Source organism: Anguilla rostrata, chromosome 14 (assembly GCF_018555375.3).
Source record: "Anguilla rostrata isolate EN2019 chromosome 14, ASM1855537v3, whole genome shotgun sequence".
Taxonomy (NCBI): Eukaryota; Metazoa; Chordata; class Actinopteri; order Anguilliformes; family Anguillidae; genus Anguilla; species Anguilla rostrata.
This window is the reverse complement of record NC_057946.1, coordinates 29,257,784-29,283,186: the sequence shown is the minus strand read 5'-3', so window position 1 is coordinate 29,283,186 and position 25,403 is coordinate 29,257,784. Positions and strand designations below refer to the sequence as shown.

Below are 25,403 nucleotides of genomic sequence, written 5' to 3'. Positions count from 1 at the left end.
TGTGTGTGTGAGAGAGAGAGAGAGAGAGAGAGAGAGTGTGTGTGAGAGAGAGAGAGACAGAGAGAGAGCGAGAGGGGGGGAAAAAACACAAGGTGGTTTCTGACCGGCTTTTCAACAGGAAAGTGCACTTATTGTCCTCTCTCCCTATTTTGGCCTGTCGTTCTTTATCTCTTATTCATCTTTCTTTATCTCTTCTTTTTCCCCCTCTTCTGCTGCACGCGTGTGTATGTTTACCTCCTTTTTGACGGGAAGGCGACGCTCGAAAACTAAAGCCGACCGTCTGCGCGGAGATTAGACGAGAAAGAAAGAACAAAAGGAAAAGGAGAAAAGAGGGACAGAGGCAGGGAGAAAAGGACAAAAAATGAAAAATGTTGCCACTATGAAAGAGTGGAGTTTTCTTTGGTGTTCTTTTTTTTGTCGTTGGGGGGGGGGGGGGGGGTTGTTGGGGGGTAGGCTGTAGGAATGTGTTGAGTGGCAGGAAATGCTTCCACTTTCCGAGAGCTTTCGGTCACTGCTCATTACAGTAAGAAAAACAGCCAAAACAAACAGAAAAGAGAGACCAGCCAAAACACACCAAGAGAGACCAGCCAGGTCTCCAAACGCCAGAGCTCTAATCTAACCCTAATCACATCTGTGTGAATAAAATAAAAGCCATATGCACGTGTGCGTGTGTGTGTGTGCACATCTGTGTATGTATATGCGTTCAATTGTTTGTGTGTGAATATCTTGGTGTGCATGTTGTGTGCGTGTGTGTGTGTGTGTCTGTGTGTGTTTGTGCGTGAGAGCGTATGTTTTTATGCATGTTTTGAGAAGCACAAATTTGATGGCACTGCGCATTCTGAAAGACCGTTTGAAAGCAGAAAGGTCCACTTCCTAGAAAGTGTAGTAGCTAGGAGAAAAAAAGAAAAACAAACAAAAAAGTATTCAGTTACAAATGTGACAAAAATCGCACGGGAGAGCCTCCTCATATTGCATGGGAGAATTCCAGCGTCTCCGCTCATGACAACCGCGCCAGTAATGACCGCCCCACTAATGACCAGACCGGTTAGCCATCGCTCCGGTAACGACCCCGTGACAGGGGTCACGAAGAGGCGGGCGACAGGGCAGGGCTTCGGCAGACAGGGAGAACTTCGCCCTTATTTTTAGGGGGCAGTAGGGTCGGCGTAGAGCCGTCCCCCGCGGTCCCTGGGGGGGGTGGGGGGGGGTACCCCGACTTTGTCGGCGTGCTCTTGTCCCGTCGGAGCTCCCCCAGTCTGCGCCCCCTTGGCCCCCTCGAACCCGGATTTGAATAGAAACCAGACAGACAGTTTCTCCCCTGGCCCCCGCCCCCCACCCCTGCGCCAGGACAATGGGAGGCTGTTAACACACAGTCGCCATCCCGCCCAGCACAAAGCTCCGTTTTCGCGCCGAGCTGGGGGGTGGGTGGGCGGGGGGGCAGGGGGCATTTGAGGCCGTGTGGGGCCAGTGATTGCGGGGCAGGGATTAGCAGAGCAGGCCGCGGGGAGAGGGGGGGGGGCACCACGGACAGGAAATGAGCAGCCTTTGATGAGGCGCTGGCGGATTTCGCGCTGGCGACGAGGGGGCCGGAACAGAGCGCGCTCTGTGCCCTTCCAGGGGCGTCCCCTCCTCCCCTGCCCCGCACCACCCCGGTTCCCAGGGTCACTTGAGGTTTTGGGGAAGGGGGGGGGTGGATGTTAAAAAAAAAAAACAAAACAAAAAAACCTGGAAGTGTGGACAAAGCGGAACAGCCAATCGAGAGGCCCCTCCAGCCTCGAAGACACGGTCGCTTAAAATCTCAGGTGCTCCGTAAACAAGCCCCCCCCACCCCCCGGTGACCCGCGTCAACATTCCGACCCACCGCACGCACGCGTCCATCTTTTATCCCTCCCTCCATCTCTTCCACTCGTCTGCTTTCAAAAACAACAACAACAACACTGAAGTTTAAAAGGAGGGGAGAGGAAAAGCACACGGCGTGCCCGGAGGAGCCGGGGAGACCGGGGCCCTTTGTCTGAGCGACGCGGGGAGAGACGTGCCTTCAACGGCGCGCTTCTGAAAAACAACCGCGAGGAGGAGGAGGAGGAGGAGGAGGAGGAGGGGAAAAACACAACAAAAAGTATTTAAAAAATCACCCGTCTCTAATCTCTTCCGTGCGCGTCCCAGACTGCGCCCTGTCCTTGTCGGCCAGGTAATCCCCGCCCACGCCGCCGCAGGGCTGCTCGGACGCGCCCTCCGGCTCAAACGCGCGCTGCGGTCGTCATCGTCACTGCTGTCGTTGTCGTTGCTGTTGTCGTTGTTGTTGTTGTTGTTGTTCACGTCTTTGGTCTCCCGCCAGATAACAAGGAGAAAACGCGTGGGCGTCCGTCCCTCTTAAGCGGCTCCCTGTGACCCACCGCAGCGGATCAGACTTTAAATCTCTACACCCCTCCCCAAGAACACTTCCAGAAGCTAAAAGTTATTGTTGTGTTATTTGTGAAATATGAATCTTTATGTGTTGACTCCAGTCAGGTCCTTGGGCAGTCTGTACCTTCTTTAAAGGCCAGAGACAGGTGTGAATTTGTCCTGGGGGGCCCACCTGTCTGTAGGGCAGGAAGGAGAGTGAGGGTGGTGACCTATGTGACCCCCCCCCCCTTCCCCCCCATTGTTGTTCTGAGTGGCAGGTAGGGTTTGAGGAGGGACAGGGGCTGGACTTCATGAAATCAGAGTTGTACTGCTGGGCTAACTCTTCCCACAGTGAACCACAGAGTAAGGACTACTCCACCCCCCCCACCTACGCAAAGTAATGCACCCCAATCCATAAAAGTGCTCTTTTTTGAGCCAAGCGGGCGGGTGCTGACCCCTGGGTGAGGGACGAGGGGCGGGACGTTGGCGCCATGCTGTAACACAACAGTGCAGGAGGAGGTGTTGGGGCGGGAAGAGGCAGGAAGAGGTGTTGTCATCACCGCGGTGATGGGAGAAGCCCGGTTGTGATGTCACAATCAGAGTGTGTCACCAACTCAGCCAAGCGTGTAAGAGCATGCATACACTCGTGCATGCGTGTGATTGTGCGCGTGCGTGCGTGCGTGCGTGTGTGTGTGTGTGTGTGTGTGTGCATGTCATCCGTTAGTCTCTAGAATATTTTTCGTGCATGTGTGTGTACTTAGCTGCAAAAAAGATTAACAGACAAAGGGCTCACCCATAAATGACTCGGCCAATTGTTATTTTATTATTGTGTTTTTTGTATGAGATGAGTCACTAAGCTCTAAAGTGACTGACAGTTGAACAGGATGGCCTTTGGCTGCTTTTGTTACTAAAATTACTAAAAGGGAGAAGCACTCAATCCTAAATTTCTTGGTAGCCATTTCATTGGGGTTGCAGTATTTAAAAATAATTTGTCCAAAGAAATAGAGAGAGAAAATTGGCATGTCAGACCGCTCTCTCTCTCTTTTCTCTCGCCAGTGAGTCAGAACGTTCCGGAAAAAAGAACTGACATGAACAGAACACACACTCTCACAGGCCGGAACAGAACACACACTCTCACAGGCGAGGTCTGGAACACACACTCTCGCAGGCCGGAACAGAACACACACTCTCGCGGGCGAGGTCTGGAACACACACTCTCGCGGGCGAGGTCTGGAACACACACTCTCACAGGCGAGGTCTGGAACACACACTCTCGCGGGCGAGGTCTGGAACACACACTCTCGCAGGCGAGGTCTGGAACACACAGGCTCACCGTGTCAGTCGGGCTCCTGTTGTGACGATGCTCTTGTGGGCAAAAGCAAAAGCAAATGAAAAAAACTTTGCAGCGACTGAAGACCTTCGGTTTGGATTTACTCCACCGTGAGAGCTTAGAAAGGATCTGGCAAAGTGCTATAGATAGAGAGATATCTATCTCTCTCTCTCTCTCTCTCTCTCTCTCTTTGTGTGGACACAGAAAATATCTGCGCAATATGACAAAGAAAATATCAGATTTCTGTATGCTATCATGTTTGATGATGTTTTTTTCGGCCCACGAAAAACAAACAAATAAATAAATAATAAAAACCATAGAAACTAGGCAGAAACTATCGGTGACAATAAAAGCAAAAAGACAAATCTCAAATTGTGGGGAAGTGCCCCACACTCTCTCCCCCATCCTGTCCTACAGAAATGGGAGCAGCCCAAACTTGGTTCCAATTAGCACTGCTCAGACAGGTGACTCACCGCAGTTCCCAAAGGTGTGCGGTACACATGTACAGAAGAGCATTCGCGGGGAACGCAGCCATCTGCTCCACCGTGACTCATCTTATACAAATAACACCGTAATAAAATAACAATCGGCAGTCGTTGATAGGTGAGCCCTTTGTCTGTTAATCTCTCTTGCTGCTAAGCACGGGCACATGAAACATTTTTTGGAGATATTTAATATACACATACACACACACGCACGTACACACACACACACAATGAGAGAGAGAGAAATCCAAATGCTGCGCGCATCCAAGGTAACAGTGAATATTCACTCGAAAATACAGCAAAAACGGTCAACAATAACGCAGCGGAATATCTGAACTCGACGCGGAGCGCGTAGTGCGGAACTGCGAGCGTGCGGAACTGTGAGCGTGCGGACCTGCGAGCGTGCGGAACTGCGAGCGTGCAGAACTGCGAGCGTGCGGAACTGCGAGCGTGCGGAACTGCGAGCGTGCGGAACTGCGAGCGTGCGGCTCCTCTCCCTCAGCTGCCACTGGAGGGCGTTTTTTCCTGTTCAGTGAATATCGGGGTCAATTAGGCCGCACGTCTGCCAGCCGTTCACTGCACACTAGAGCCGATTGGACAGAAGCATCCGGCAGGAGGGCGGGGCACGGCGGGGCTCGGCCGGGCGGGGCGGGGCACCTGGCACCACGACCCACACCGACCCTCGCCATTCGCCGCTGCGTCCAAAAATGCGACCGAGCGTCGGCCGCTATTGCATCCGCTCTCCAGACCCACCACGACCGCCCCCTCCGCAAAATGCCTTTCAGTCGTGGAAACGGGATATTTCCCGCTTGACAATTTCAAAACGGAAAAGACTACAAAATAACATTCACAGCGGCGCGAAATTTAACTCCTTCAAAATATATCACGTTTTTTTTTTTCTTCTTTTTCTTAAGGATTCCTCAAAAAAAAGAAAAAAAAAAACGAGGACGAGAGAGAATGGCGGCTATCGGGCGATCCGCTTAGCCCCGCCTCCGTTCGGCGGAAGGCTCCGGCGGTAATTCGGCCCTCTGTGGGAAACATCAAAGAGGCTGGGGAGCGTGGGCCACGGGCCCCCCCGGCGCCTCGGCGCTGATAAGAGACACGATGAAACAGGGAAAATCATGTCATTACCAGGACACGGCGGGGGGGCGGGGGGATTTATTAAACAAGCAAGACAGAAAAGAAACGGAGACTGAGAGAGAGAGGGGGGGATGGAAAGAACGGGAGATGCAGGGAGAGAAGAGGGGAGGAAGAAAGACTGAGAGAGATGTGAGGAGGGGGGTGGAGAAAGACATGAAGAGAGCTGGAGACAGGTGGGAGAGAGAGAGAGAGAAGAGGACAGAGAAGCTAGGGCTCCACGTGGGGTTCAGCCAGCTACCAGAAATCGGGGTATCAGACTAAGCCCAGGGAAGTGGCTAAAGACCAGGGTCCCACTGAGCACAGCCCTGTTAGAGCAGGAGTTCAGCTGCACCAGCCTCTCCTTGAGCACCAGCCTGACACCTCCACGCTACGAGCCAATCAAACGCCAGGCAGCTCACAGCAAATCAACACACCCGCTTTCTGGAACGTAGCCAATATGTTCTCAGGTTAAGGTGGGCTGTGTAAAACCGGTGCCTCAGTCAAACAGTGGGAGTGGATGAATGAGCGCGTTTACAAACACATCACACTCCCGTAAGCTAGCGGAGAATCAGAGCAGCATCCGCCCCACACCCGGCCTGGAACACGCGCTCGGGGGGGGGGGGGGGGTCAGACACGTTAACCCAGCCGCAGCCCACACGAGGAGGCCGAACGGGCGGAGGAGTAGGGGCCTGCAGCCGGAGCCAAGATCCCGCTGTAGAGGAATCATTCTTATAAAAAAAAGCTTTCGAGCAAAAATGAATAGAAAACTTTATTGCTTGAGAAATTTAAAATGACAAAAAAAATGCAGATTCTCTCTTCAGCGACTCTGGCGTTCCCTAGTAAAACGATTAAGAGAGACGGGGTGAGCATGGAAGCACGGAGGCGATGGCGTGCCCCCGGGCAGCGCCGCCGCGCTGAGGGTCATTACCGCGCGGAAGAGCCGCCTCATATAATCAGCCCCGACTCCCCCCCCCCCCGCCCCCGCCCGTCCGCCCGCCAGATTCGCAGGCAGCCGGCGCTTAATTGGCAGCTTCTGAATTAGCCAGGCTCTGACTGAGATAAGGGACAAGGCGGGAGGATGGGGGGGGGGGCACGTGCGGGCTATAATCGCGGGAGATTAAAACGGAAGATAAATAATTAATTCTGACTGGAACGGTAGTCCGCGGAACTCTGTTTGCGCGTGTGTGTGTGTGTGTGTGTGTGTGTGTGTGTGTGTGTGTGTGTGTGTGTGTGTGAGATGAGAGCGAGAGGGAGACACAGCAAGCAGATGTAAGCACATAGACTGGTATATAAATCCTTACATATGCCAACACACAGAACATAATTGTTGTTTTTATCATTGCTTGTTTTAGGCTTTTGTTGGTAACAGGAGTTTCTGGTGCTTGATTGCGGTACAGCGACGGCAGTCACACCGAAATTGGAAGGTTTATGGCAGGGGTGGCCACTCCAGGTCCTGGAGAGTCACAGGGTCTGCTGGTTTGTTTTTACTCAACACTTAATTAAACAATTAAAACAGTTGACTCACCTCACCTGGTTTCTTTGGCCTGAGTGGTCGTTGTATTTAAGGTGAAAACACAAACCATCCAGACCCTGCGGCTCCCCAGGACCAGGGTTGGCCACCCCTGGTTTATGGTGTCAAAGGAAGGGAGACTTTCAGTATTAAGGATCCAGACCTGAATATCTTGTGCCTCTAGAGTCCAGACCCCCAGCAGTGGCAGTCATGTGACTGACTCTGGGGCGTGCCAGACTCTCCTGGGGCAATGCAGCACATTGAGGGGTTAACCCCCAGGAGGACCAAGGAGGACTAAGATGGGAAATAATACGGTTTTAATAGGGATCAGGAATAACAGGCACCACATGCGCTAATTAACACAAGTCACAGTGTGGACACGACGGCCTGCACATCCAGGGGTACAGCATGTGCACAGTGATGCGTGAGCTCGTGGGCGTGTGTGTGTGTGCGTTTGTGGCCACAAGCCTTTGCGCCCTTTTCATGTGTGTGGGCGGGAGCATGGCGGTGGTGTGTGTGTGTGTGTGTGTGTGTCTGTAAAAAAGGTCGACCCAGCACCCAGCAAGGACGCGCAAAACTGAACTCCACAGCATGCGAGTTAGAATCACAATACACCAACTGTTCCAGGGAGATAAGAAATATATGATATCCCAGCCTGCCCCCTCAATCCCTCCCAAAATAGGCCGTACCCTAGCGCTGCGGGGCTACCGCTAGCTCTCCTCTATGGCCAAACGCTCAGAGCATCATTACTGATGCTACAGCAAGGCGGGACCCACACAGCGCAAACAGCTGGCTGACTTTCCACCATCTAACTGAGGACATTAACCCGGGAGATTAAACCAAACCACTGACGGGGATCAGGTGAGCCTTCTGCCCGCCTCCGCTGGGTTTCCCTCCAAAAACTCTCCCACACTAAACACTGAGGGAAACAGTTTATATTTAACCTAAACTCATCTGGGCTCACCTCATCTCTCAGTGGCCACAGCCAGATATTCCAATTCTAGAATATCTACAGAATATTTCATTCTATTCTATTCTATTCTATTCTAAGCAATGGGGGGTGAGGGGGTTTAAGTGTTACGGTTGTGGTTAAGTTTATCGTTTAGGGTTTAGGGTTAGGGTTAGGGTTGGGGTTGGGGTTGGGTTGAGGGTTAGGGTTGAGAAGGAGAGGCACAGGGTGAAACATATGCATAAATAAATTTCAACCCAACCCTGTTCATTTTAAAGTGCGTATTGACTGTGTGTCATAAACCCTGGACAAAATAATCTGTTGCACCAAAATTTAAGGCCGACAGGAATGAGACATAGACTTTTAGGGAAAGTATTTCATTTTAAAACCTGGAGAGTTACAGTGTTTACAATTCCTCTGAGGGGCTCTCTTTTCTATTTGTTTCCATGCTCCCATGTTCTAGTATTAACCATTTTTAAAACAACTCCACCCTATTGCAGCAGTGTTCTCTCGCAGTCTTGCAGATTATAGTGGCCCAATTGCAGTCTGCTGCAGATTATGATGCTGAAACAGCTGTCTGCAGCGGCTTTTGAAGTTCACAGTGGCGGTTCTGTCATCCTTCTGCGAGTGCAGGCCGGGGTCTTGTGCGCCTTGTAATTTGCACGCTGACAGAGTTACGGACTCGGCTGTCCCTCAGGGAACAGCTCACAGTGTTAGTCACACCCGTGTGTGCAGCCAGACATGCGCCGGAGCTAATTAGGTTGGGTGCTTTGTACCCACCTGGGAATCGAACCAGCAGCCTCCCGGTGCTGCCATCCCGGTGCGGTTTGTTTCACGCTTCTCTGTGTCTGAGGTAGCCGGTCCTGCCCCTTCCCCTCTCTCCTGCTCTCTCCACTTCAGAAAGAGGAGTTTTGTAGATGCTCAGAAGCTTGGATTCTAATTTAGAGGTTGCTGGTTCAATTCCCAGCTGGTTGCACTGCATTTTTACCCTTGAGCAAAATGTAGACCAGATTTTCTTTGGTAAAATATCCAGCCATAGAAATGGACTCCATGTTTAAAAGAAAAAAAAGGGTCTGGACTATTTACATTGATAAAGGAGCCTGCTAAGCAATTTAATGCAATCATGCCCGTTCCTGCTTCTTTTACTCAGAACTCGGGCCCAGAATGTGAATTGATGTCAACCGCCTGTGAGACATAACAATAGCAAGAACTGATTGCGGACATCTTGGCTCAGCTCTTGCCTATAATGTAGAGAAATCCAGAGCAACTGTTACACTGTGCATTTCAGTCAGATACGAAGGATATCCACATCAGATATCCCAGAAATGCATTTGATCCTAGAGGGAAACTGCTCTGGGATCATCGTACAGACTCCTACTTTGTTGTGAAACAGGAACATGTTTCATCGGTTCCACAGGGTGCAGGCTGCTTGGGGAGGGGTGGGTGTCGTGGCTAGCATTATGACCCCGGTGCATCATGGGATGCTGGTAGTATGGCAACTCTGAGGAGCTGAGGAGACTAACTGCTGGTAGTACCTATGGCCTTTCAGGTACCCAGACTATCAGGTTCCTGGTCATAGTCCACCCTGATCTGCTGCCATCACATCTTTGCTCGGATTGCATGTTTCAAATCAAATCAAATGTATCTGCAAGCACACTTCACAAACCATTGATCACAGTGTGGCTTCACTGCATACCCCAGCCACAACCCACAAAAAAGCAAGTCTAAGGCCACAGTTGCAAGAACAGTTCATAGTATCATCCTGGCCTCAATTTTTAACTGCTTTTTTCTGCACTGATCCAGCATCAGTTTTGCTTTTGACCTCATAATAGATAAGAGTGGGATACGGACAGAGGACACCTGATCCTGGATCAGAATTCCTACTCTTGAGACTCTATAAATAAGGTCCCTGATGGACATTATCTTCAGCTGTGAGCTCTACTCACCCGTCTGGTAGCAACCTCTGCTCCTGAAGCTCTTGGCTGAGCCGGCAGCTACATCTACACACCTGTTCAAGAGTCACTGATATGAAACTGATCAGGTCATATGATGGTATAACAGTGTGTTGGGGTGAAGGGGGCAACTCTGTGAAAATTCCCTGGTGTGTGACCCTGATTTGACCCAATCATTTCAATCTAACTCTTTTGTACCTGGAATTGATTGGTGCTGTCTGCATACTGTGAAAAGGTTGTGGGAAAGACTTGTCAGTTTCTCTCCCTCTCTCTCTCTCTCCATCACTCTGAATATAGCATGCACTGATCTGTATGGATGACAGTTGAGTCAGTTGAAAGGGAACAGGAGTGAGGGAGAGACAGAAAGAGGAAATATCCTAGAAGGAGAATCTTGTTAGCAGGGGGCAGGGCGCCAGGTTTGGGGAGAGGCTGCCAAGAAGAGGGAGCGCTGCCAAAACGCCGGCTTTTCACTTCGGCACGCTGACGCAATCCCTGCCCCACCGGCGATCCCCTCGAACGCGCCGGTAACCATAGCTACGCTGCGCCCGCCGGCTACGCTACGCATGCGCCGTCAGTGTAAGACACAGAGACTGAGACTCAGGGCTGTGTTCACGCGACCTTTCCAGAACTGTGTTTAGCAAACTCGTGAATGTGTTCAGTCGTGCCCAATTAACATGCACATTCTGCAGCAGGGATCTCAGGTGTTCTGCGTTTCACGCTGAACTGCTGGATTCAAGTCGTCTGTTGGCTAAAGAGTCCACACACCTTGTTTCTGAGGCCAATACTGGCTGATGATGGAAAGGAAACTAGACTAATTCAACAGGCAATGCTGCCCTTCAGCATTGTGTGTGTGTGTGTGCGTGCGGGTATGCATGTATGTGTGTGTGTGTGTATGCATGTTTGTGTGTTGTGTGTCTGTGTGTGTGCAGTGTACTTGTTTCCTTAGGGGGGACAAGGTGTGTGTGTGTGTGTGTGTGTGCGTATCTGTGTGGTGTGTGTGTGTGTGAGTGTGTATGTGTGTGTGTGCATGTGTGTGGTGTATGTGTGTGTGTAGGGGGTTAGGATGAGGTGTGTGTGTGTGCGTGTGTGTGGTGTATGTGTGTGCGTGTGTGTGTGTGTGTGTGTGTGTATATGTGTGGTGTATGTGTGTGTGTGTGTGTGTGTGTGCATGTGTGTGGTATGTGTGTGTGTGAGTGTGTATGAGTGTGTGTTGTGTGTGTGTGTGCAGTGTGTGGTATGTGTGTCTGTAGGGGGTTAGGATGAGGTGTGTGTGTGTGCATGTGTGTGGTGTATGCGTGTGTGTAGGGGGTTAGGATGAGGTCTCTGGGTGACCAGTGAGAATACTGTTTGGAAGCGGACTGAACAGACTGTTTTGGCTCAGATGTTAACACCATGTCTGAACTGACTGCGGCTGGTTTTGCTGGCTCTGCTGCACTGGAATCCATCACTGAAGCAGACTCACAGCTGAGCAGTTTAAACCCTGTGGAAACCAGAAGCTGCTGCCGCACCAGCGTGCCAATGTTTGTGTCCGTTTAATCCAGCAAGCTAAAGTTTCAAAAGTTTGAATGGAGAGTTTGTTTGAATGTTCCCATGTAAAATTACTTACATCGTTAAGTAGCCATAAGGTTACATTTTATGAAGAAAATCCCAGTTAAGTGCTGCTCCGTAACACCAGCAATAACACCTCATCTGAGAATCAAACCTGCAACCTCACTCAAGTTCAAATCTCGTGGCTGATTCCGAGATCAAAGTTCCCGTTTTTTAATTACTTTTTAAATAATAATTCATTTACGATTTCAGATGTAAGTGGCATTTTTACACCGCTGTATTTTTCTCGCAACGAGTCTGGCGCAGGCAGGGGCGTGCTAGACCAGAGCCGGGATACCCAGCATGCAGCTCACGGCGCATTCTGACGGGCCGCGATGAGCAGGAGGTTATCTCGGGCGGCTCATTTCCGCGCCGAGCCGGGCGCGGCAGCCTTGAGGACCCCGGAGCTCGGGCGAGAGACGCAGACACAAAGAGGGGAGAGGGAGAGAGGCGGTCGCGTGGCGGTCGCCTCCCGCTACCCTGCTGGCGAGCGATAGCGCGCGGGGGCAGCGCATTAATAACACACCGCCGTCTGATCTCACAGCCTCAAAGCGTAGCCGCGGGAAGACACACTCGCTCGCTCGCTCGCTCTCCGTCTCTCTCTCCCTGTCTGCCTCCCTCCCTCCCTCGCGCTCCTCATGAATCTCTGTTCTTTTTCAATCTGTCATCTATCGCACTCTCTGTCTTGCTCCCTCTTTTGTTCCGTCAGGCTGACGCGCCCGTCTATCTCTCTCTCTCTCTCTCTCTCTCTCAGCGGTGCGGCGAGCAGGGGTGCGCAGAGTGAAGATGGATGAGGCTCTCGTAGAATGAAGCCAAGCGGAGCAGACACGGCAGACTCCTCCGTTTGTTTTCACAGCTCTACGGTCGTTCCCCCGAAACGGAGACCTGTTCCCTCACACGGGGTGTAGGAAACGCGCCTCCGTCGGCCTCTCGGAACAAGCAGGTAGACGTGGGGTACAGGTGCGTCTGAGCCCTGCTAGGAGTGTGACCCACTAATAATAATAACAATAATAATAATAATAATAATAATAAGCCTTTCCTGGTTTTCTCGGTGAACATTCAACGCTGTCGGTGAGTTTGAGCTTCTGACCGAAAACCATCGACCGTTGACTGTACCCTGAGCACAACCGCTTTCCACCGCGTGACCACCGATAGACCGGAGACAGGAAACACACACAGGAACCTGTATTCAGTGTGGAACCCAGAACCCAGAACCCAGAACTCCGCCACAGTGCAGAACACAGAACCACGACCCAGAACCCAGACCTCAGCCACAGTGCAGAACCCAGAACCCAGAACTCAGCCACAGTGCAGAACCCAGAACCACGACCCAGGACCCAGAACCCAGACCCACAGTCCAGACGAGAAGGACCTGACCAGGCTCCGCAGGCCGAACCGTGATGGCTGCGATAAACATTCATTGCTGTCGGTGGGTTTCTGGTGAACAGCTCACTGACCGCTGAATGCACACTGCGGTACAAACACCTCCAGGCCACAGAGCGGACGGGACCGGCGACCGCAGGGCGACTACCGCTAGCAGGAACGCGCCGCTCGACCGTACGCCCGCGCGGGGAGACCAGAGACCGCTGGCAGGCAGCGTCAGTTTGAGGGAATCATTCAATAAAAGGTGGATATGTGAAGCATTTTCAAGATGCTACCAAAATATCTCTCAAAAAAAGAACTTGAGAGAGATCTGTGGGGGAGAGAGAGAGAGAAAGAGAGAGGGAGGGAGAGAGAGAGAGAGAGAGAGAATGAGTCCAACAAAAGTATACTTTACAACTATCAGCATGCAACCCCCCACAACCCTTTCCTGTGCTTCCGTGAGTCTATCTCCCTCGCTCTCTCTCTCTCTCTCTCTCTCTCTCTCTCTCTAGGGCCAGATAAACTGCACACAGCGAGGTGCTTAACCTGAATGACTGCAATCTATGAAAAGCAGGCTGGCTCAGCTGTCTTTAATTTCAGCTGTGAAGTACCCACTGCGCGTATTTCACAACCGTCTAGCTGCGGCTGAATATTCTGGTTCAGCACCGCTGGTCTCCCGTGTCTGTCAAACACACAGGCGCTCAAGAAAGGAAGAATGAGTCTGCAGATTTCCCTTTGCTCCCAGACATTCCCACAGCAATTTGCTGCACTGTTTACATCAGGAAAACACACACACACACATACGCACGCACACACACACCACATGAAGCAGAGATATATAACCACAGAACTCACCCACAGGTGTGTGTTATATATAGTGAGGGTGTCTTAAAACACACTCACCATACACACCCACAAACACAGTAGGCACACACACACACACACACTGCAGGCAATGTATATAGGGTATGTATAGACACCGCAGGCATGCACATACACTCACACATACTGCACACACCTGCATACACACACACACACACACACTGGGACACGCAGGTATGTACGGAGGCACATTCCACATGTACAGACATGTACATGCACATGGACAGAAGGCCGTTACTTGTCACTGTATTTTGCAGCAAGTTGAAAAACCTTGTCTACGCAGGCCTCAATGATGCATCATGGCTTTTATTGAATATTTATGTATTTATTTATTTAGCCCTTTAAGGTATGCGATTATAATGTTCTGAACAGAACATTCTAATGCTGATGTAACAGTCACTAGGCCCGGAAAGAGTTCTAGAACACTGACTTAGAATTCTGAAAAACAATTCCAAAAAAAACTACTCTGCAAAGGGTAAAATAAATGTCTTAAAGCAAAAAAAGTCCTCTGTTAGTCTGTCTCCTAACGCGAGAGTGAGCAGCCCGGCTCTTCCTGCCCATGGCTCCCCATCTCTGGCGGCGCCGTCATTAGGAGAGACAAGCAGGAACACAGCGACCCACTTCCGCTTGACCTGCGGAGTCTGGGACGGTGGCATCCAGAGGAAAGCACGCACGGAGGCGCACTCAGCGAAAGGGCACATTAAAATCAAAACTCCGGGGGGCGAACATAAATAATGAAATCAGACGGGGGGCGGGGGGGTTGGGGGGCGCATCCGTTAAGACGCCGGGAGTTTGTAGACTATGGGCCTTTTCCCCGGCTCCTCCTGTTTGCAGACAGCCTGCGGCTGGTGGGAGGGCGGGTTCCAGGCAGGGCGGCTTCCAGACATAGCCGGCGAGGCCTAGGGCACCGTCGGCCTGCCGGGGCGCCAGGAGGAGGGAAAGAAAGATCTGCCCGCGGGCGGCGGGGAGTCCACAGCAGCGCCAGGCTGGCAGCGCCAGGCAAGCCGAAGATCAAAAAAAACTGCAAAAAGTTTTAACTCACAAACAAACAAAAATAGAAACAAGTTCCGTGGTGTGACCAGCGATAAAGACAAAATATTTCTAAAATGTCATATTCCAGTTTGAAAGATCGGCAGAAGGATGCTGGGGATATATTAATAAAAGGTATAAATAACTGGAACTGATGTTGTTCCAAATTAACGCTCATATTTTTGCTCTATCGTAGATATTTTGGCACAGCTTTGAGCCAATGATCATCGTGACATCATTTTCGAGGTTTGCACCTTGCTTTGCAGAAATGTAAGGATATTTATAAACTGCCCTCTTAATAGACTGCCAAAATGAGAGCTGCACTTATTTTACCCTAACCTCAGCTCTTTTAACGATTTATCATACATATTTATTTATGCTGAATGTTACTGTTGCATTTCCTCAAAATGTTTGTTAAGGTCACACAGTTACGTAACGATACATAATAAAAGCTATGTCTTTCATGGACCACAGGGTACAAACACAACCCAACAGTGCCCTTCAGGATAGTAAGCAACCTGTGGCACTGTCGAGCCAGATCCAGCCCAGATTCAGCCCAGACTCAGCCCAGATCCAGCCCAGATCCAGCCCAGATCCAGCCCAGATCCAGCCCAGATCCGACCCGGAGTCGCTTGCTATCTGGGCCTCCACACCCCAAAGCACACATTGCACAAGCTTAGTTTTGTGGGTCAAGATGTAGCATGTGGGGGAGAGACAGGGTGTGGCATGTTGGGGAGGGACAGGGTGTGGTATGTGGGGGGTGGGACAGGGTGTGGCATGTGGGGGTGGGACAGGGTGTGGCACACACATGCACATACACACACACACACACACACACATATACACGCACGCACGCACGCACACACACACACAGCCCTGTCGTAGCATTACACTGACTTTTCAGCAAAAATAACAGATTCTCTGCACCCCTGAAGCTCCCATCTCCCTCTCTGTGATCAAAGGAAATTTAAACGGCTGCCCCCACCGAAATTCAGGAGAGCCAACGGCAGGGAGAGCAGATCCGATTTATAAATGGAACACATCTTTTCAGAACAAACCGCGGCCAAAAAAAACAGAGAAAAGCCAACGGTCCCGCGAAACGTTTTATTATGAGTGCTGTTCCGCTACGTGGGGGGGCATAACAAAAGCCACGGTCACCCGAAATGAGTCACGTCCACTCTATAGGGGGCGAAGAGCACCAAGGTCAGAGGCTCTCATGTAGAAATGTCCAGCGTGTGCCCTCCGGTGGTCATTCTGCGACACAGCAGGAGACGACACGCTGCGCTGCTCTGACAGTAATGAGCGGAAGCAGCGCTTCCCAACCGACGTGCCGTCAGGCGAGCGCAGGCAAGCTGTGCGAATAATGCTTTCAAAAAATGTGAAAGTTCCAATGAATTTAAAAAGCTTAAACTTGAAATTCGCAAAAGCCAAAATGTCATTCAAATTTATACAGCTTAATTAAAACCCAAACAGAGCGTTTAGTCCTACTGCTGACGTGTCACATCAACGTCAGTACATCGCTCGCTCTTGAGTGGTGTGCTACGAGACTCTGTAAATTTGTAATGTGCGCCACAAAAGGAAAAAGGGCGGGAAACGCTGAGCTCTGGACCGGGAGCCAAATCCAGTGATGCGGAGAAATGTTACCTTCTACAGATTTCATATTTCACCGGCTTAACTGGGACATGTGAGACAATGCAAGCGACCAAGAATTTAACTGGAAACAAATCAGTGGCATCTTTTAAGAGTGCCAATACCTTGAAACTGTACAACCATCTGGCCCTCGACTACAGACAGCCAACCGACCATCTTTCATGAACTCAGAAAGCGCTACGCTCCACTGATGCACAAAATGTGAAAAAATTGGATTATGTAATGTTTTTTTTAATGCAACGTCACATGCAATAATCATGAAGGGATGTTAAAAATAGCCAACAGTACAGTAGCTACAGCAGGGGACAGGGTCTGTATCCAGTCTGATGAGGGTTCTAATCCCATGTGGGGCCATCGCTACTGAAAACGGAAAATTAAACAAGAAACAGGCACACAAAACCTCCGATCTCTCAGATAATCTCAGACAAAATGCAGAGCAGTAGGCCGAATGAGGTCCAGTCCACATACGGAGCCTACATGCTGAATTCATTTATTTGCACCAAATGGAAGTGATGTTTGCAGTCACCGTTGCTCAACACCAGGTCTGATGAATATGTTCCGTAATGGTCAGAAATGTCACTCTGATTTGTGTGCTGATAAACTAATTGCTCTGGCAAGCAGGGAAAATGTAAGGTCGTATAAATATGGAGCTTGCGCAGGAGGAAACGCATCATCGGACATCTGCAATGAGGTCACACTGATACAGTCTGACGTATGGCATCATTCCAACTGACCACTCTGCGTGTATGCGTTTGTGTGTGGGTGTCTATGTGCATGCGTGCGTGCATGCGAGTGCACGCATTTGGGGATACAGTATTCCAGGGGACAAAGACTAGGGGGTTCCCCTAATCCCTCAGCTCCCTCTGAGTTGTTTCCCCATTTCTCCTGTGTGTGTGTGTGAGTGTGTATGAGAGTGTGTGCGTGTGTGTGTATGTGTACGTGTGTGAGAGTGCATGTATTTAGGTGTGTGTACGTGTGTGTGTGCGTGGGAATGTGCATGCGTGTGTGTGTGCATGTATTTAGGTGTGTGTACGTGTGTGTGTGCGTGGGAATGTGCGTGCGTGTGTGTGCGTGTGTGTGCATGTGTGTGTGTTTGTGCGCATGTGTGTGGAGTGGGGGGGAATTCATGCATGGGTGTGTTTCATTGCATGGCTCTGGTCGCTGCCAAAGCCGCAGCTCCCAGCGGAACCTCGCTCTCCTGCCAAAACCCCGCCCCTAAACTCCACCCCCCCGCCACCCACTCGGAGCAGAGACGCTCCAAACCTCCCCTCAGAGTCAAACTCAGGGCTCGTTCAAAGCGTGAAAATAAGAGTCCCCCTCCTGAATGCTACACCGGGACCCACTTCCTGTCAGAGCCTCAGACAGCGGGGGCTCTGGAGAGCGCTCCGGCGCTCAGCAGTCTCGTCTCCGCCCATCTCGCTTTCCGCTGGTTCCTCTCCGCCCCTCGGCGTTCCGGCTCTTCCGGCGTCTCTGCGCTCGCCCCGAGGGGTCCGGATGAAGGGCGGCGGGAGGACGGGTCCGGTGGAACGTGTCCCCGGGCCCGTGCCGGATTTGGGCCAGTACCACCTCCCCCCCCGCCCCCCCATCCACCCCCACAGAGGCCAGATGGTACCTGACCGACTGACTGACTCACCTTCCTATTTTAGCTCCATCTCTCTCTGCCCACTCTGTCCCCAGCCCTCCATCCAAACAACAACACACGTATCCACTGCCATATTTATTCATTTACACACACACACACCACCACCACCACACCACACACACACACACACCACACAGTCAGACACACACACACACACAGTCAGACACACACACACACACACACACAGTCAGACACACACACAAACACACACACACACGGACATACACACTATGAGATGAAAAATCTCAAACTGGGAGACCAACACTGATGCACTAAAACAGAAAAGCCACTGTTTGAACACCAAACCCAATAAATGAGATATGAGACCAGCAGAGACTGGCTGACCCAAACCCAAGAAACAAGATTTTAGAGACTCCCTAAGACCAAAAAGTCAGAACATCATTTGCCACGCAAATCCCATCGGTCCCAACACTACACTATGCTCGAACCAGCAGCAGATATTCATAGACATTCATTTCTAGCATAAAAATTTCCCCTTGTTCCCCTGACTTTACAAAACAGATGGGCAGTGACTACATTACCCAGCGAAAGGTCAAATTAGACCGAAGACAATATTAGAAATTCAGAAACAAGCCCCGTGTGTGTGAACAGGGAGATGTTAATACTTAACCCTAAGCCATAACAGCGCCCCAAAATGGGGCAGAAAAGGGATAAAACTGACAGCATGATACGGCTTTAATGAAACAAACCCGAAGCCTCATTTATAAAGTGGTCCGACATTCAAACTGTATCTTAAAATGGTGGCTTACACAGAAACACACAACAAAGTAGGTATTTATAAAACCCCACATTGACGCGGATACGATCGTATCTATACGTAAAGCTTGTACCAGACGCAAGGCGACTATTTGCGGATTATGTGGGGGCACTAGATATGTAAGAGCTGCGCCTGAATCCCTGAAGTGTTCGCACGTTAAAAATAACATTTAATTGATAATCAATTACAGGTATGAGGAGTGCAAGAAATGCTGAAACCTTTTATTTATTTAAATTGCTGTTATTGGCTGCATTCACAAGACGGGGTAATTGCAAGCTAAAGCACGCTCACGTGGGTTCAAATTGAAGTCCATTTGAGATTCATACATCACAAGTGCGTCAGATGCAAATACGCCACTTCAAACGTAAGCCACTTTATCTGGTCTAAATTATTTTTATAAATCAAGCCCAGGCAAAACATGGGGAATGATCCTAAGATTATGTTTAGGTTTAAATCCAAGAACGTTTTTATAAATGAGACACCTGATATTAACACTCTGAGTCAGGTACCAGTCTTACAGTAGACCAGAGGGGCAGAACTGCCATACTGATATAGATCACTGGGAAACATTATTGAAGGACAGATTTAAAATGTATTGGACTGAATGAGAGACAGGGATTTTACAAGGACGAATGGGAGGAGTGCCATGAACATTTGAACAAGAGCCAAATGAAAAGGGATTTTAAGGCAAAGAGGTCCCAGACATCTGGAAAAATGCAGGCTTGTGATTCTCCCCTCTTAATCAGGAAATGGCTTTCAGACCTCAAACGTCTCGACCAGAAGGACAGGACGAGGGTACGGCATACTGTAAGCACACACTTCAACCCTCATCGAACCCTTCAACAGCTGACAGCATGATAGCAGCAATAAAGCATAATGCTAGTGCCCCCCCCCCCCGGACATCTAGTGTCATTTCCTGATTAACCCTTTAATGTCACAAATACGTGATTAGAACGTCCTTAACCGAACATTCTAATGCTGATGCAACAGTCACTAATTGCAGTCACTAAAGCAATCGCATTCTAGAACACTAACTTGGAATTTTGAAAGAAAAAAAAAAAACCTTCCAAAAAGCCTACTCTTCAAAGGGTTCATCAGGAAAAGGACACAACCCAGACTGCGCTGCAGAGGAGAGCGGCTGAGAATTGCGGGCTGATGTCCAGCCGTTTCACGGGGATGGAGAAGGGAGCGTTCTCTGACATGCAGAGACGGAGGGAGGAAGCGTTTCACAGAGAGGTCGAGTCCGATTTATCCTGTGACTCACCGCACCCTCTGGCCTCGGGCCCCGCGCCCCGTTACCTGACAGGGCAGGAAATGCAGACGGACAGCGTGACGGACCATCAAACAGGAAGCGCACAAATCACACCTGACAGCTGACAACACCTGTGAGACGCTCACCTCACAAACCGTACCCCCATCACCCATGCAACCCCCCCCCGCCCCCACCCACCCTTTATAATCTCACCACCCTCGGCTGGAGAGAGTAACTTTAATGCATATTTATTACATTAGATTATTCACATATTTTCATGCAGTAAATATTTATTGCACTGTATTTAGGATTATGCTTCAGCAGCATTAAATGTCCATAACATTTTCATGCCAGTAAAGAAAATTTGATGGTCCTGTAAAATAATGCATCAACAATTAATTTAAGCAATATTGCTGATTTATATTTTACTGTATGTAAACCATTGCTATGGCAATTCTCTATCTATAAGTGGACATACTAATAAAGTACATTTGAAGTGTATTTAAAATGTGTCAACTAAGAAAGAGAGAGAAAGAGAGAAAGAGAGAGAAAAAAGAAAGAGAGAAGGCTGGTCAGTCTTTGAATCAGTGACGGAGTAAATACAGTCTGCACCTTGGGCCACTAAGTCAATCCATGATGCACAACATTCACATCAGCATAACATTAAATTAAAATGAATAAATGAGATGAGTGTAAGCACAGTTTGTGTTGAGAGATTCTGATATAGGTCCTTCAGCGCCATCTAGTGGTAAAGCAAAGAAAGTCAGCATCACCACTTCCTAGTGCCTGCCCTCCCAGCGCCAGATTTACTAGAGAAACAGTCACAGTGCAAAAGCATTCGCTGCAGCTCTGTTGCGATCGCAGATACCGACACATTAATGACCGATTTAATAAGACTGTTTCTATCTACGCAATCAAATAAATTAAACGCTCTCGTTCGCAATTGTGCGGTAGGAGTCGCCCATAAAAACGGTCAGAAACAATATGGCATGCCTACACATTCGGATTACAAGGCACTAAGAAATTGGTACAGAACAACCAGGCACTAGTAGTGCGGGAACCACATGAAACAGAAATTTAAATTTACAGATCAGTTAATATAGGTAATGGCCAACGAAGTAGCTACAGTTTCACACCATATTACATCATAGGAATACAACTCCGGATGCTTTGACAACCTTATCCCAGCGTTTTGACTGTGTCACTGATTTAACACCAATAAGGTATTACAACCATCAGGCTTTTCTCTCCACAGAGCTGGACACTAATGACAGCCATTCATGTAAATAATTTTTCTACAGGTTGAGCACAAACTCATGCTCTCGCAAACGCAAATGTAATACGCAGGCCCCACCACCAGAGGGTAATCGTCAGACAGTATCTGATGGAAAAAGGTTTGCTCACGCTGTGACTCTACACTAGCTGGTCGTTCTGATGAGGAACAAGGGAAATCTAAATGATGTGTGCGTGTATGCGCCACATGCATCCCTTTATTAAACACAGGTGTCACATTTTTTAAGCGCCCTCTTTTTAACAATAATGATTATGTTTTTTAAAAAGTACTAAGGGAGGGACAACATCCAAGAGGGCAATTTCTGAGTGGCAGGTCAAAAGAGCAGAGGTTCAAAAGATCACCACCCACCCCCCAACAACCGACCTCTGCATGTCTGCAGAATATGACTGCAGGTGCTCATTGCCCCCATTTAAAAAACACAAAAACCCACAAGCTGACTCACCAATGGCTCTCCTCAGCCTCCAGCATGAAGCCTGATGAGGACAGGGAGAGAACGGGCTGGGGGTTGAGAGAGAGGGGGAGACACAGAAACATTTTATAAATGTGCGAGGAATGTGTCATTTTGGATAATTCAACAGGAACATACGTGCTCATGTTCTGTGCAAGGGACCTGTCCAAATGGGGTCCAATCCTACAGATTAAAAGCTACCGCACAAAACCCCAAAATATCTTATTGAAGCCTCACACGTTGGCCTGCAAAGCACCATTACTAGCGACTATAATGTTTGTTCCATTTATACAGCTGCATGTTTACCTGAAGAAATTTAAGTTACGTAGCTGTGATTGGACTGACCTGTGATTTGTCAGTGCAAAAAAAGAGCTGGTGACTGGTCCAAATCCAGGTTTATCCATTTATCCTGGTAACAATGTCAGACATTTAGTTTCATAGTTTTGGCTGTTCTTTACTCCGGTTGTCTTTGCTATAAAAGTTCATTGACCGTTGGCAAACAAATTAAGCCATACACATATAAAATAATAAAGTACTTCAAAAACAATCAATTACAATAAATTAGTAAACTTCCTAATTGACCATTTGGAATCACGTTTTTTTACATGTAATGTTCATTAATTAAAAAGCATGCACGTTTACTTCCTTCCAAATACATAAACAGGGAAGTAATAAAATATTCTTTTAAAGTATGTCACGTCCTACCAGGAGAGTGGCCGTTCAGCCAGTAAGTTCACTTCCTGACGCACCGCTAATTGGTCAAAATGTAAATCACCATATTAAGAAAAATTGTCTCCAAAATAAAGATGTAAAATCCTCATGTAGATCCCAGGTCAGCATTTTGATGCTACACGAATTTAAAAGTAATGGATGTGCAGGAATCCACAGCTATAGGCCAACTTGTTCCATAGCATGGCTGCCCAATCTTATCTGAAAAAGACCGACGTGGGTGCATATGTTTTGTTTTAGCCCAGCACTACGACATGCGATTCAATTAATTACCTAATCATGGTCTTCGAACTCGGTAAGTGGAAACAGATGTCTTACTTCTGGTGAAGAACAAAAAGCTACAACAACATCGGCCCTTTTCGAATAGGATTGAATACCCCGGCTCTACAGTGTGCGTTCTCAAGTTCAAAAATTCACCACAAAAAAGTCTGTCAAATAACAACATGTATTTTCCAAGAGTATTTTGCGGTAATGCATCGTCAATTTAGGGGGAAAATACAATAGGCTATCTTTAATATACTTTTCGTTATTAAGTGTCCGTTTTTATAATGATATATAAAAACTGAAAATTTTAACATTTAGCCTGCATAGGCTATAATCTTCTAAATTATGATAATGTTACATGATGTTTTCCGAAAATGTATTAGATAACATAGCGTAGTGCTTGCTATAGAGAAGTGTGTGTACATGGACTTAACTTACTGACTTGTTTCTTTCGGCGTGATTCTCGGTTTCCATTCTTAAAATTAAATTACGAGCCGTCTTCGTCTCTTCTTCAAGTTGTCTACTGTTTTGTTATTTTTATCTTAGCATAAAACCTGGGAGGCTTTATTATTTTCTCGACACTCGAAATAACGCTAAATGGACACTGTCACGCTTCACTGCTTCCATGTTACCGACGCCAGTATGGGCGCAGACAGAGCAATCCACGGTTTTTCCTCAAAAAAGCCCTAAACGAAGCCACAGTATTCTTACGTAGCATGATGGGATATGAAGTAGTCAATTTATTTGTAGTTTTGAGACAATTCGGCGTCAACAAACTAATAAATATATGCATCTTGTCGGCTACGTATCACATTCACATACAGTCAGTTATTTCTAACATGTTGTTTCACTGACGTTTTATAGTCTTATACATACATTCTACACACTATATATCAAGAATTGCAACTTGTTGAATGACAATAAAATCCCCAGTTTCTGATAGGAAAGAATGGATAATATTTTTGTCAGTGGTGATGGCAACCTTTAATGAAAATAAAAGCTACACATTTTTCTGTGGAATAGTATTTAATATTTATAGTGTGGCCAAAGATGCACAATGTTGGTACTAGATGCTGTCAAAGGGATACTGTATTTCTCGTTGAATTTTGGTTAAGGTTTACTGCCTGAAATAATATATTGGGCAAGCCAAGTGTTTCCGAGCGCGTAAGAATGGTTCACTATACATTGCCCATATGATCTTATAGGCACAAGTAATTCACTTTTATGTTATGAATTAATTTTCTTCAACGGTTTATTTAAACTTGAATTGATTTTCTTACCATATTCTTAGCTCAAAATTTCCCATTTACATTTTCGCCTTAATTAGGTTATTTTTAGTCACAGTACGTAATATATTGGGTTGTAAAAACTTTCTTAACAATGCAAATTTTGTTTCCAAGGATAAAATGATTATCTTGTGGACATTTTTGCTTTTGTTTTACAGCACATCTAGCCAGTGGACCGGGTTTGGGCTGGTAAGGAGGGCTCATAAAACATTATGTTGTTTAGCGGCAGTTGTTACCTGTAGTTTTTCACCACCGCGAGTTCAGCACCACCGAAGCGGGACAGCGACATAGAGCCGAATGTGTTCCGGCAACCGCTGGCCCCAATCATGCGATGATCTGAAACGACCGCAGTAGATGTCAGTTTAATTTCAGTTCAATTAACTGAATATTATTTGAATCTAAATACATAACAATACACAATGGACTGGTTGCTAATAAATAAACAATCCAGATTAATGGATGGGAATGCAACCAAAGAGTCCAATGGGATTATTAATGAGAAGACGTTTTAATTTCATATGAAATCCATCAAAGCTTCATATTTTGCTTTACATGTGGCATGCCTGTTTCCCATATTACATCATTTTCGCTGTTTACTCTTATTATTCTGCTTTATGTTTAATTGTTTAGAAAGTTATTACCTTACCATTACAGTGAAATTATACATTGCATTTTGGCTGGCGTCCGATAGAACGAACATTAGACGGAAAGGAAAGTAGCGACGACGAATAATGAGTATTGTACACTATAATTATTTTGCAAATGACGATAGGCTCAACCCATTTGACGCTGCACCACTTTAAAAAAAAGGCAGTTTGGACATCTTTGTTTCGGTGCGTGCTTTGTACAATACCAGACACTTTCTCTCTAGGCGAACACAATTAATCAAGGGTGTGTCCTCTCTCATCTTTGGAAATTTCCCTGAAATTTATTTAAAAACTTGGAATACGGATCTGGTCTACCCCAGCAGGTGGGGCTATAGACTTATGCCTCCATACGTTTCCGAATGAAATAAATTGAGTCAGATCGTTCGAAACTGATGCTTAACTTTGAGTAGCCTACTTTCTGTATACTTAACGTTTCCGTGCAGCAGGATAATTTCATTCAGTCATTTTCACTCATTCATATTCCTCCATGTGACATCATTTTCCCCCGCTGAGTGGGGATAGCCCACGAGAGTTCGTTTGATAAATTATGATGCAAGACGTATGTATCCTTAATTATAAAATAATAATTATTGTTGTTGTTGTTGTTATTTTTATAATTATTGTTGTTGTTATTTTAATTAGTAGCAGTAGTATATTGTTATATAACAACAACAACCACAATAACAACACATTTTATCAGACTGTTTCAACACATTAACAAAGCGCTGAATGAAATGAATGAATGAAAATGTTGACAGAATATTTATTAATACAATTATCCACACCCATGTTGGGTAAAGTGGTGTTTCGCGCTGAGGTCCAACTCATG

At 47.8% G+C, this 25,403-nt stretch overlaps 1 long non-coding RNA gene across 2 annotated transcripts in view; it reads right to left on the bottom strand.

Moving 5' to 3' along the window:
- LOC135239668 (uncharacterized) overlaps positions 1–23,036 on the bottom strand; it is a 68,065-nt gene extending 45,029 nt beyond the window's left edge. Inside the window, exons 1-4 of one of the 2 annotated variants that reach the window (XR_010325448.1) lie at positions 22,354–23,036; positions 21,994–22,057; positions 21,643–21,698; positions 19,559–19,953 (exon numbers count right to left, since the gene is read on the bottom strand). This is a non-coding gene — a long non-coding RNA (uncharacterized LOC135239668). Of the gene's footprint in view, positions 1–19,558; positions 19,954–21,642; positions 21,699–21,993; positions 22,058–22,353 lie in introns of those variants that run through there. The other variant, XR_010325449.1, reaches the window with a different exon arrangement.
- Between the last annotated feature and the right edge of the window lie 2,367 nt (positions 23,037–25,403).